Genomic DNA, 12554 nt, shown 5'->3' on the forward strand with positions numbered 1-12554 from the left:
ACACTAGGATTTCTTTCTTTTTCTTAGGGTTTTTTTTGGTGGTACCGGGGTTCAAACTCAGGACCTTGCACTTTCGAGGCAGGCGCGGCACCACTGAGCTAAATCCCTGGCTGCTTTTTAAGGGTTTCTTTCTTCCTTTTTTTTTTTTTTTTTGGTACCAGGGATTGAACTCAGGTCTTTGCGACTGCAAGGCAGGTGGCAAGGGGTTTCTTAATAGTGCTCTTGCATTTCTGTTTTATGTGCTTCTCATGCAGTGTATTATAACCTCCACGAGAAAAAGGATTTATAAAAACTACCTCCTCTTGTATTCTTCAAATCCTCACAAGGGATAAGAGCTTGATTACGTGATAAAAACAGCTGATTTATTTGGGCAGGTGACTCAGTGTCCACATCCAATGCGGGAATTCTCAGCACCTCCTTCTGGACTATTGTCATCATCAGCATCATTATTGCCATTGTCATCTTCAGGGAACTTCTCAGAAGTGGGCCCCGTGCCACCCAACTATCTTCAGCAACTCAGAAACCCTAAGGCTGAGACCTGGCGATCTCCTGTGTGTATTGTGCTGGGGACAGAGTCTGGGGCCTTGCATATGCTAGGCAAGGCTCTCCCGCTGAGGTATACCCCAAGCCATCTCTGTTTTAACAAGCCTTCCAGTCATTTCGATACAAGCTCAAGTTTAAGAGCCACTGCCTGATGCCTTGCATTGAATAAGCAATCCTCAGGACATAATTATTTTGTGTGGGTAAAATTCCCTGCTGAGAACTATGGGAAAACAAGAGTGAGAAAGACACAATATTTGCCTTCAAGGAGTTAACATTGAGATATGGAAATAAAATTTTTACTCATATAGGCATAATAAAAAGCAATGTTATTAAATATTTGCAAGTAAAGTATGTGTGATGTCTTGCATTCACAACAGATAAAATGGTTTAGTGATGTCTTTATGGAGGTTTATAATGCTACAGTTTTTACTTTTGTGCTTAATTGAACATTTCACTATTTTTAAAATATTTTTTTTCAGTTATGGTGGCACACAGCTGTAATCCCACACTCTGGAAGGATGAGGCAAGAAAGAAAAAGGGTGGGGATGTAGCTCAGTGAGAAGGCCCTGGGTTTAATCCTCGGTAGTGTACTAAAAAATACATACCTAAGTAAAAGTTTTTAGGGAAATGTGTGAGGAATAATTTCAGAGTGCTATAGTACTTCAAAAGAAGTAATCACTTCTTAAACTTAGATTACCTCAGAAAGCTTTGTGGAGGAAATGCTGTCATGGCAAAACTTGACTTTAGTAATAAAGGTCCTTAAATAATATCTATTATGGTTCCATAAAGTATTATCCATCATTCCAAAATACAATTTTTAAAAATATTGTAATTTTGGTGGTGTCAGAATTTATTTGGTGACAAATAAGAATTTGTCATATAGCCGCCTACACGCCTTGTTTTTCCAATATAAATATTCATATATTTCTCTTTAGAATTGTGAATGTGTTTCTGAGGCACTGCCCCAGATCTATGCAGAAGTATTTGCTCCTGCTAATGTTTTCTCAAACCTGAAAGTTTTCTAAATTCTGCTGGTATGTGTGTGTGTGTGTGTGTGTGTGTGTGTGTATTTAGTACTGGGATTAAATGCCAGGGCCTCGCATTGGTCTACATGCTTTGCTCTTTTTAAATTTTTATTTTAGTTTATTTTTAAAAAATTTTAGTTAGGGTCTCACTAAGTCTCTTAAGTTGCCCAGGCTGGGTAAACTTGAAGTCTTCCTGCCTCAGCCTCCCAAAGTACTGGGATAATTTTAAATTCTGGACCCCAATAGACTTTAAGGGTTTTGTCTAGTTGTATAATCAAAAAGTACAACCCCTTCTTATAGTGCTAGAAATTGGGAAAATCTATGTGTAGTACTTAATTTTAATTTTGCTGGAATTAAGCAATTTACTACTTACATACTGCTTATTATAACACTTAAAAAACTACAATGACTGTGAATGGAAAACAACCATTTTGACATTTTACATGTTGCTATGAATACAGAAATATCTGACTCAAGTAATAAGAACTCAACTTTTAAGAAAATATTTGTAATGACCGAAGTCAATAAAGTGATTACCTTTTATGGGGGGACTCGATGAAAGGAGAGATAAAGGAAATTTCTGGAGGCTGAAAATATTCTACCCACAGTCTCAGCCACGACCACACAAGTGTGGGCATATGTAAAGATTCAGCTCCTACCTGAAATGTAGGAACTGTACACACCTCACTGCCATAATTATATAAGCAATTTGCACTGGAATTGTTGTTTCTTTTGGAGTGTCCCTTCAAACTCTGTTTTGGATCTAATGTCTTTCTTATGGGCTTCCCCCTTGGCATCCTACCCTGGACAGGTCAAGAAAAAGGAAGGGATCATTCTTGGCACATTCAAAGCTGCCTGGAATGTAGCTTGCCTGGCTTTGGCAGAGTTCTCAAAATGGCCTTGCAGTCATATAAACAGTGCTGAGTCCAGAGACACAAGCTCTTGTAAGAAGGATGGATTACAAGACAAGAGACCAGGTAAACAAAATCCCAAGGCCAGAAATTGCTAGGAAACCAGAGCAGGAAGCAGGTGTTGGCCTTGATCACTGAAGAAACAGATGTGGGTGTGGATCAGTTCGTGTGAGATCTATATTGTTGGGAGTTGAGGCTGCCATTCAGGGCTTTGTCTTCAATTTAGACTGCTCACCAGTGAAGTGGCAGGAGCCTTAAAGGGATAGGGTGCTGCTACATACCTGGCCATATGATTTCCCTGTAAAACTCTTCAACTGGCAAAGTTCTATTTACTAGTCTTCCCTCCACCCTCACCCTGCTGAGCTGGGGATTGAACCCAGGGCTCCCACACAGACTCTACCACTGAGCTACACCCTCCAGCCCCAGCCAGCCTCTCTCATAATTAAAGGAAGATGCCTGAGAAAACCTTTGAGCAGCTTTATTTCATCCAAACACCACCATGTCTATCCTTTAAGGAAAATCCATATTATTGAGTTTTCAGAGAATTATGGAAGGTCACTCTCTTTGTAATGAGAGCGTACATAAGTAGGATTGTTGGTTCTAGAGTCACACATTACTGGTAGCAAAAGCAGATAGATTGTGCTAAACACCTCTTTAGATTTATGCAACTCCATTTGCCTTAGAACAGACAACATTAATAATGAATGCAGACTGTACCACTGGGAATTATCCTCTAATAAATTAGGATCATTAAAAATGCAAACTCTTTAAAAATAGAAGAGAAAGTAAACAGTATATCTAAAGGCACTTGTGCTAGACACTGCAGAAACAAACCTCCTGTCGGCCTAGCCTGGAAATGAGACACAAAAGCATTTGGTATAGGTAAGTACTACCACTAAGAAACAGTAATATTGGGGTTGGGGACTTAGGTGAGCTGCACCGCACCTGCCTGGCAAGCACAAGGTCCTGAGTTTGATCCCCGGTACCGAGAAAAAAAAGAAGAAACAATAATGTTTTCCTAAAATACAATGAAGTCCTAATGGTGATAATTACCACCAACAAAGTACTAACAATTCTGTATATAATTAAAATAAATATAACTTTTCAGACTATCTCAAGAGTAAATTAATACCATAATAAGCAGTGTCTTCGATACCAAAATATTTTTAAGAAAAGTTCTAGAAATCTCTGTGAAGAACAAAACACCATCATAGACTTATCTCCCCACCCCCTTTGCCTGGTGCTAGAAATTGAACACCAAGCTTTGTCCATGCTAAGCACATGTCCTACCACTGAGATACACTCCCACCCTTTAGTCTTATTAACAATAAGGAAAATAGCATTTTGTTTTTATAGACAATATTATACTACACCTGAAGTTTTTCCTTAAGACTTACTTCATACATAAACTAGAGGGAGTAAAGCAAAAATTGACTAGCATCATGGCATTGGGAGAAACCCTCTTTCTTTTATGAAAATGATTTAGTCTTGCTAAGGTTGCCCTTAGAATCTTCCTGAGCTGTAGGCTACTTGGCATTAAGTATTCTAAACCCTAATTGTGGCTCCATCATTATCCATATGTCCTTTTTAGGGGACTCTGGGAGCAGCAACCCTGGCATCCATCCACCTGGAGCTTGTTAGGAAACTCACCCCAGACTCACTGCGTGCGAATCTGCCCAGGTGGTTCCATGGACCCTGACATTTGAGGACCTTGGTGTTCTAGATTGCAAACACTCATAGCTGTGAATAGATTCTTACTCTACTAGTTCTGAATAATGAGAACCCCATGCCACTTTCTTTACCTTCAAGAAGTTTCTGTGCCAAGGCAAACACACAATTGTTCTTTTTCCTTCCCACACTGAAAATATGTTATGCTTAAACTATGACTAAAACAATCTTATTGTTTACTAGTCGTGTAGCAATGACTCAGGCACCAAGGAGAAAAATACACCAGATAGAGTGGCTGCGAAGTCTGTGGCTGATGTTTGCCTTCATTATCCAAATTAAGTTCTTTGTATCTTGGACAGAATTCTGTATAAGGGTCTTGCAGATGTTAGGGTTCTTGGACTACATTGAGTTTGAAAGGCCACCTCTGAGATTCTATCTTTTGGAGGCAGTACAGGGACATTTTTCTATAAAGTATTCAAGATTCCTCTGGCCAAGAGACCTGCTTTAACAGATGTAATAATTTAAGGTCACCAAAATGGATAAATTGAGTTTGATTATCCAATATATTTTTTGGTAGCAGGGATCAAACTCAGGATCTTATGCTTGGGAGGCAGGCCACAGACCCACTGAGCTAATCCAATATCTTTTTAAACTAAACAATAAATGGTGGGTCCTTTGATGTATGAAATATCAGAACCCAAAAAGGAGGTTTGACGTTGCTATATTGAATGTGTCATATATTTTACGTCAACAAGACGTGTTGTAGTCATGAAAGGAGCCCCTCATGTGTACCTTCCATTCTAGTACGTCTTGGCTTTAGATTTGCTAGAGTTGTGAAATACATTCTGAAGCAAATTACCTACTATACCAAGTTTCAAGCACTAAACTCACACGCCAGGAATCCTTTCAGATGTTCTTCCTATGGCTAGTGGTTTCCTCAAGAATGTCTGGGATGGGCGGGGGATTTAGCTCAGTGGTTTTGCCACCTGCTTCACAAGCGCAAGGACTTGAGTTCGATCCCGGGTGACAAAAAAAAAAAAAGACTGACTGGGAGATTCCAGAACCTTCCTGGAGTTTGGCTCAATTCCAGTGGTTCATATCAGGACATGATCATTGTGGGGTGTGCTCTAGCCCCAGGAATTAGGGAGTGTTCTGGATTAAAAGACAACCAAAGGAAAATAGAATAGCCTTCCTTCTTTTCTTATTTTCTTTCTTCTCTCCCTCCTTCCTTTCCTCCTCTACCTCATTTTTTTTTTCAGCAATGGGAATTGAACCCAGGTCCTTTGCATTGAGCTACATCCCCAGTCCTTTTTATTTTTTATTTTGAGACAGAATCTCACTAAGTCACTATATTGTCCAGGGTAGGCTTGAATTTTTGATCTTCCTGCTTCAGCTTCCCAGACTGCTGGAATAACAGGTGTGTGCCATCATTCCCAGTTCCTTCCCTTCTTGATCTTGAATCAGAAGTTATACTCACATTGCACAGAATGTGGACTAAATGATTATTCCTAAATAACACTGCATTGCAGAAAGAGTATATAGAGTCCATTTTACTAAGGTCACAAAAAGGTGCAAATGGAATTTGTAGTTTTTATCATTATGACAGCAACTAAAAGTGAAGGACTATAAGCTTTACTGATAAAGTACAAATCAGGGGTTCTTAACCACTTGTGTAATGAATATCACTGGTATTGGGGTGATGCCTACAAGCTACTTAGAATTTTTTTTTCAAATGCATAAAACAAAATAGAATAACTTTAGAATCCAATTATAATAAAGTTAAAGTAATTTTTTTTTCAGTACCGGGGATCGAACTCAAGTTAAAGTAATTATTAAATCCCAAATTTGTGGTATGATACATACTATGTTATAATGTATTAAATAAAAATCTAATGGTGGGTCAAATAACTAGTAATAATGACATTTCAAAGTACATTATTAGCAATAACTATAAAGTGCTATGAAAACTGTCAGGCTTGACCTGGTCGTGAAATGGTTAATGAATATGATGTTTAATTCGAAGCTACAGTTTGACAAGATACAAGATCCACAACAAAACAGGCAACCAATGCAGGTGCTGTCTCTGCCCGACAAAAGCCAGTGCTGTCTCGGATAGAACACAGAACACAGACTGGGATGTCCCCAAAATAGAGATAACGACCAGAAAGTACAGCATCTTTTCAATGCCAAGTCACCTGAAAATATACATCTGCCTTGAATATTTGCTCTGACCACTGTATGTGATAGATGTGCCAGACTTCTCTTTCCAATGCCCTATAAAGCTTCCTGCCTTTTCTTTGTTTGGGACTGACGGCCTCTTGCTTGCTGTCAGTCCACCTCTGCCCAGGTGAATAAAGTCCGTACCTCTTTGTTTTCACTAGCCTGCTGGGGTGATTTCATTCCTCTGCTGTTTGTTACAAAAACTGCAATTTCTTTCAATTTTAGTTGTTTGTTGCCCCCCGTTCATAATTGAAAAAAGTGCTAAAATCCAGTTAGAAATGCATGAAAACAAATACATTTTTTTCCAATCCAAGTTCATACACTGCTTGTGACTAATAACTCCTGCACTAGGTTATCAGTTTTCATCTAAGTTCAGCTAAGAACCCAGTTTGCATCAATTTAATAACTCATTCTGTGATACTGGAAGAGTTTCTTGTAGCCATTTTTTTAGTTAGATCTTCAATGTCAAGGTTATGTGGAGACACCCATATCAACAGTCTTGCAACTTTTAGTAAACTCTTTCAATATATTGAGCTTTGCCAGGGGCGATGTTACTTAGCCTTTCTAGTTATTGGAAACCACAAAGGGTTTAACTGATTAACACTGCAAATTGCAGAGGCTGCTTTCAAGTTGAAAATTGGCCAAATTCCCTAGCCTCCAAGGTTAGGACGCTTGTCTTAGCTGTTTTCTGCTCCTTGTTAAAAGGGATTTGTTCACATCTCTTTTATACCAGGGGCACATATTGTTAGACATATCAAGAAAATGATGGGCCAGTGATTTAGCTCAGTGGCACTACACCTGCCTTGCAAGTGCAAGGTCTTGAGTTTGATCCCCAGTACTGGAAAAAAAAAGACTTATAACACAGGCTCTTGGTGTGATTGCTATAGAACATATGTTTGAAAGTTTACCACAGTAGATCTTTCTGAGAACACTTTCAAAGTTTTTCACGGTAGAAAACCACATTTTATCTTCTTTTGTAAAGAAAAATGATTTGTTTATATTTTAATATTCTACATATTTATATTCTCTGTATAGGCATGAGTCATAGCAATAATCCTGTGCCAGGTCGAGGTAGGAAGAGAACTTTAGTTCATGCCAGCTGCGAAAATAATATTCAAAAAGCATATGCCACCTGTGAAAAAAGGGAAACTGAACTGTCCTCTGGTCACAGGCCACTCTTAGCCCATTCTGTATGTAACAGGGCAGAAAGAGGAATCGAGAACACTCTGGACTCACTTTACTGTATCCAAATGGGGAAGACTGAGTTGCCTCCATATTCCCTCACCTTTTCCCAAAAAAACCTATGCTTCCTCCTATGAAATCAGTGCCTCCTCCATTTCAATTTATTTGACTACTGTTTCCACAACTTTATTAAAATGGTTTTTGCAAAAGTTCCTCCTCTTTGGTGGAATTCAAACCTTTCCTCAGTCTTCAACTTCTCTATTCAGCAAAAATTGACCCAATAACTCTCTCTTCCGTTCCGATACACTAACTGTGGCTTCCTTGGCACAGTACTCTCCTGGATCTTCTGATTCCTTTTTGCCATCTTCTCATCCTCCAGCCTCATAATTAAGGAGGACTCCCCAGGTATAGCTCTACCCAACCAGCCCTATTCATTCAGTTTGAGTTTTTTGAGTTCCTATCTCGTTTCAAACAATCACATGATTAGCCCTGCCCCCAAGGGGCTCTCAGGTGGTGGAGGGATAAACAGGTGAAGGACTGAGGGTTGGTGCACGCCTGTAATCCCAGCACTTGGGGGGCTGAGGCAGGAGGATCAAGGTGAGTTTGAGACCAGCCTGGTCTGCATAGTGAGTTCAGGGCCAGCCTGAACTACAAAGGGAGACCCTGCCTCAAAACACCAAAAAACAAAAACAAAAACCGCACAAAAACAGATACATCTACAGGTAATTATAATATCAGTGCACTAATAGAAATGAGTGTTAATGTGTATAATGGGGACACAGAGAAGAGACATCCATTTATCTGTGGTGGGGGTGGGGAAGCACATTAATTTTAATTCAGTGACATTAATTCAATAAACAATAGCAAGGACCTATTATGGGCCAGTATCAAGCCAGGCATTCAGGACAGCTCTGTGCTGCCTGGCTGCAGCTTACAGACTATGAAGGAAAAGAAGTGGACATTACATTTCATAAATTTGGTAAATGCCACAAAGGAATGAGCATGAAGTGCTAGAGTAAATAACCGGGGACTCTAATCTGGCCTGGGCAGCACTAAAGGCCCTCCCATGACATTTAAAATGATCCCTGAAGACTGAGTAGAAATCAGGCAAAGAGCGGAAAGAATGGTCAGGGTGTACAATCACTAAGGAAGTAGCATTTGGAGGACTGTTTGATACTAAAATGATGAATTGAGAGCACCACACAGAGGGTGTAATAATGTATTCTTTCTCATTTTAAAATTTTTTATTTATTTTTTAAAATCTTTTTTTTTTTGGTACTGGGGATTGAACTTGGGACCTTGCACTTGTGAGGTAGGCGCAAGAACCACTGAGCTAAATCTCCAGCCCTCTTTTTTTTTTTTTTTTTTTCATTTACATGCTCATCACTTTAGTTTTCTTCATTCTACATGATTTTTTCCTCTTTTACTGTTAATACATTTTTTTTTCATTTACAATATGCCCCGGCCCTCTTTTCTTTTTAAAATTAATTTTATTGGTACATTTTAGGTACACAATATAATGACATTCATCATTGGAGATTTGCACCTTTACAAAATATACCTTGATTGTTATTTTTTCCCCCTTCCCCTGCCCTCCCTTCAACCCCTCCACCCCTTCCTATTTACAAAGACTTTGTTTCCATTTTTTCATTTTCTCATATTAATTCCATTCCCCTGTTTCCTTTCCCTTACCCCTCCCACTTCCCCTTCCCCTTTGCACCTTTTCTTCCTATTTCACATTGTATTCTATCTCTTAAAAGCAAAGGTCAACCTCACAGAGTTTCTAAACAGCTGAGGAGATCAAATTTCTACTCAGAAAAGGTCAGTTTGACTTGGGGAGGGGGATAAAAGTTGGAAAGCAGCAGGAGCCAGTGGAGCTACTGCAGTTTTTGTAATTTTAGGATGGCTTAGTCTTAGGTGGGGGCAGCAAAGATGAGAAGTGGACAGATTTGAGAAATGTGTAACAAGGTATTATGATTTATATCTAGATTTGCCCCCAAGAGTCTCATGCGCTTATAGAAAGGCTTTTGGAAAGTGATTGGATTATGGGAGCTTATAGTTGGCTTGCTCTTAGGAGGTGGGGTTTGGTTGAAGAAGTGGGTTACTGGGGCCTAGTTGGAGGGTTTATCTCCCTCCCCAGCTCATCCCTTCTCTCTCTGCTTCCTGCCTGGCACGAGGTGAGCAGATTTCTTCTGCCAGACCATTCCACCATGCTGTTTCTGCCTGGAGCCAGCCAACCATGCAAAGACTGAAACTTCTAAAATATGAACCAAAGATAAATCTCTTCTTTTAAATTGCATGTGTCAGATATTTTGTCCAAGTGACAAAGAAAGCGATTAAGACAAAGAAGGACATGACAAGGCTTGGTAATTGTATGCAGGGCATGAGAGAGAGGTATAGATAGAAAACCTAATAGGAACGGGGGTTTTATAAGAATGTTGGGGAGCAATGTTCTAGAAGTGCTAGGATGCTGGGTGGGTGGCGGAGCAGCAAGTGGTCAGGTGCTAGGACTAGGCCACTAGCGATTCCAGTGGTGACTGGGGCTGAAGCTTTGGTGGTGGAGCAGCCTAGAGACCAGTGTCTGGAGGGCTGGTGGCACCATTCTGCACCCCTCACTGCTTGTCACATCTTGGGACTGGAGTACTCTCTGAGTTTTGGAAAGAAATTCTGGGGGCATCTAGTGTAGCAGACCCACCTGGCTGGCCTTGTTGGTCTCAGGTCCCTCATGCCCCAGGCACCACCTATAGGGAGCCAGCCCACTCCTCTGAGCTTTCCCTACCCAGATGCCACTTGTGGGTACCTAGACCCACTACTTTGTTTTCCCTGACTCGGGGCAAATGAAGGTGAATGACAAAGACACGAAGTCACTTTAACACATGGGTAGGTGGAGGAGGGTCCTCCCCCGCCCCCCAGTGCCTGACTCATCTTGCCTTTATTCAAACAGGGGTACAAGTAATCAAAGTAACCCAAGATTCACCTGCTTTCCAATATCCATTAATACATGCTCAGGTAAACAATTTAACCTCAGTTGTCTTAACTTTTCCCTAGAACCTGCAATATGCCATCATCCCTGAAGTGCAGCCTTTGTGCTCAAAGAGGGCAATTAGGTCTCAATTCTCCTCTGATTTCCCACAGTCTGACCTGACCTTTAAAGGGTGAATAGAGTTAACACAAAAAGGTTTTCTAGGCAGAAAGAACAGAAGGTGAGAAAGCAAATTGCTGGAGTGAGGGGCAGGATAGGGAGGTAAGGGATGATGCTGGAGAGGAGGTAAGGGCAAGACCACAGAAAGCTATTACTGGAAGGATTTTAGGCAAGGGATCTATAGGGCCATTTTTGGAATATGGAACACTCACTTGGGAAGCTGTGTGCATTTAAGAGGAGCAAGGGTCTAACAGAACATTTAGATGGTGGGGGAACTCCTAAACCACAGAAGAGAAAGAGCCTGAACTGAGGCAGTGGAGCCATGATGGAGTGGCGGGGAGGACTGGGAAGAAGATATTTGGGAGGCAAAGGAGCCAATTGAAGATTTCCTGGCTCTGTGTCAGATAATCAGCATAGGTGATACTACCCGCTGACTCAGGGAACAGAGGACTAGAAGCAGGCTGAGGAGCAAAGATGATGAGTCCAATATGTATGCTGGTTAATTAGAGGACCATCAAGATGGAGACTCCTAGTAAGGAAATACATCCAAGGTTCAGAAATGTGTCTGAAGTTCAGAAGAGGGGTTGGCATTGGATAGATAGGTTTGGATGCCATTGGCACATGGGTAGTGGCTGGAACTATGAGACTTCATTCCTAGAAATAGAGACCATGACAAGAAAGTGAGTTTAGTAAGAAGAGTGGACCCAGGACAAGTCCCAGGCTGGTCATCTGTGTCTTGTCTTTTAGCTCCATATCCACCCTTCTAGAATTGGGTTCTTAAAGCTCTGGCTGTGGTTTGCAAACTGTTTTCCTCAATGTCCTTTTCCAGCTTCATTCTTACTAAGGGCAGCTGAGAAGGAATGAGAAGTACAGAATGGACTTTCTTCCTGCTTCTACTTGTTGTCATTGTTACTTTAGTCACAGAAGTTGGCCACAGGTCCAGTCTCTAGCTTTTTTATTCAGTCCCAGTGAAAGGACAGGCCAGGTACTTTCTCAGAGGTGCCAGCATCAGCCAGTTGGGCCCCATGGTTGAGGGGTATGATGGTTAATTTTAGGTATCAACTTGGTACTTAAGTGATTCCCAGATAGTTGTTAAAACATTATTTCTGGGTGTGTCTGTGAAAGTGTTTCTAGAATCATCTTTGAATAAGCAGACTGACTCAAGGAGATATGCTCTCACTAACATGGGTGGGCATCATCCAATCTATCAAAGGCGTGATGCAGTGGAACATAAAGGTGGAGGTAGGGCAAATGTGTTCTCTTCTTCAGCTGGGACATAATCCTTTCCTGCCTTTGGACATCCTATCTACTGTCAAACATCACAGTCCCTGGATCTTGAGCCTCAGAGTCTGGGACTCAGACCAGCACCATCTAATGTCCTTCATATGCCTTTGGCCTCAGAATGAATTATATCACAGGTTTTCTTGGTTCTCCAGTTTATGGACAACAGATCATGGGACTTTTTGGCCTTCATAATTCTATGAGCCAATTAATCACCTATTTTTTCTGTCTGTATCCCATTGGTTCTATTTCCCTGATTAATACAAGGTCTAAGTGCCAGTTGTGCAGTGAGCAGCAGGGACTCTCTGAGATCTTCTAGTCATGCAGAGATGGGAGTGACTACTTCATAATTGCATATTCTTTCAGCTTCCCAATGTCTGTATCAAACATCCCCTTTCTCTTCAAGGCAGCTTCTGATTTTCTAATTGAATGCTGATTAGGCCAGGTGGGTGAAGAGCCTGCAGAGGAGATGGAGAAGGAAGGTTAAGAAGGGTACAGGAGAAGTGAGAGTGAAAATGATGATGAATCTCATGGAGACAGTGTGGCAGAGCATCAGAAAGGAGGAAATGAAATCTGGGCTAG

The 12554-nt window shown here is 40.9% G+C and overlaps 1 long non-coding RNA gene across 1 annotated transcript; it reads left to right on the forward strand.

Annotated features, from left to right (window-relative positions):
- Window positions 1-1447: 1447 nt before the first annotated feature.
- On the forward strand, window positions 1448-6524 carry LOC147830080 (uncharacterized). Its single transcript, XR_015442645.1, has 2 exons — window positions 1448-2545; window positions 6171-6524. It is a non-coding gene; the product is annotated as an uncharacterized LOC147830080 (long non-coding RNA).
- The last annotated feature ends 6030 nt before the right edge of the window (window positions 6525-12554 follow it).

The sequence above is a fragment of the Heterocephalus glaber genome, unplaced genomic scaffold, assembly GCF_053883595.1.
Source record: "Heterocephalus glaber isolate CG9 unplaced genomic scaffold, H.glaber_assembly_v1.0 deba00000331, whole genome shotgun sequence".
NCBI classification, from domain to species: Eukaryota; Metazoa; Chordata; class Mammalia; order Rodentia; family Bathyergidae; genus Heterocephalus; species Heterocephalus glaber.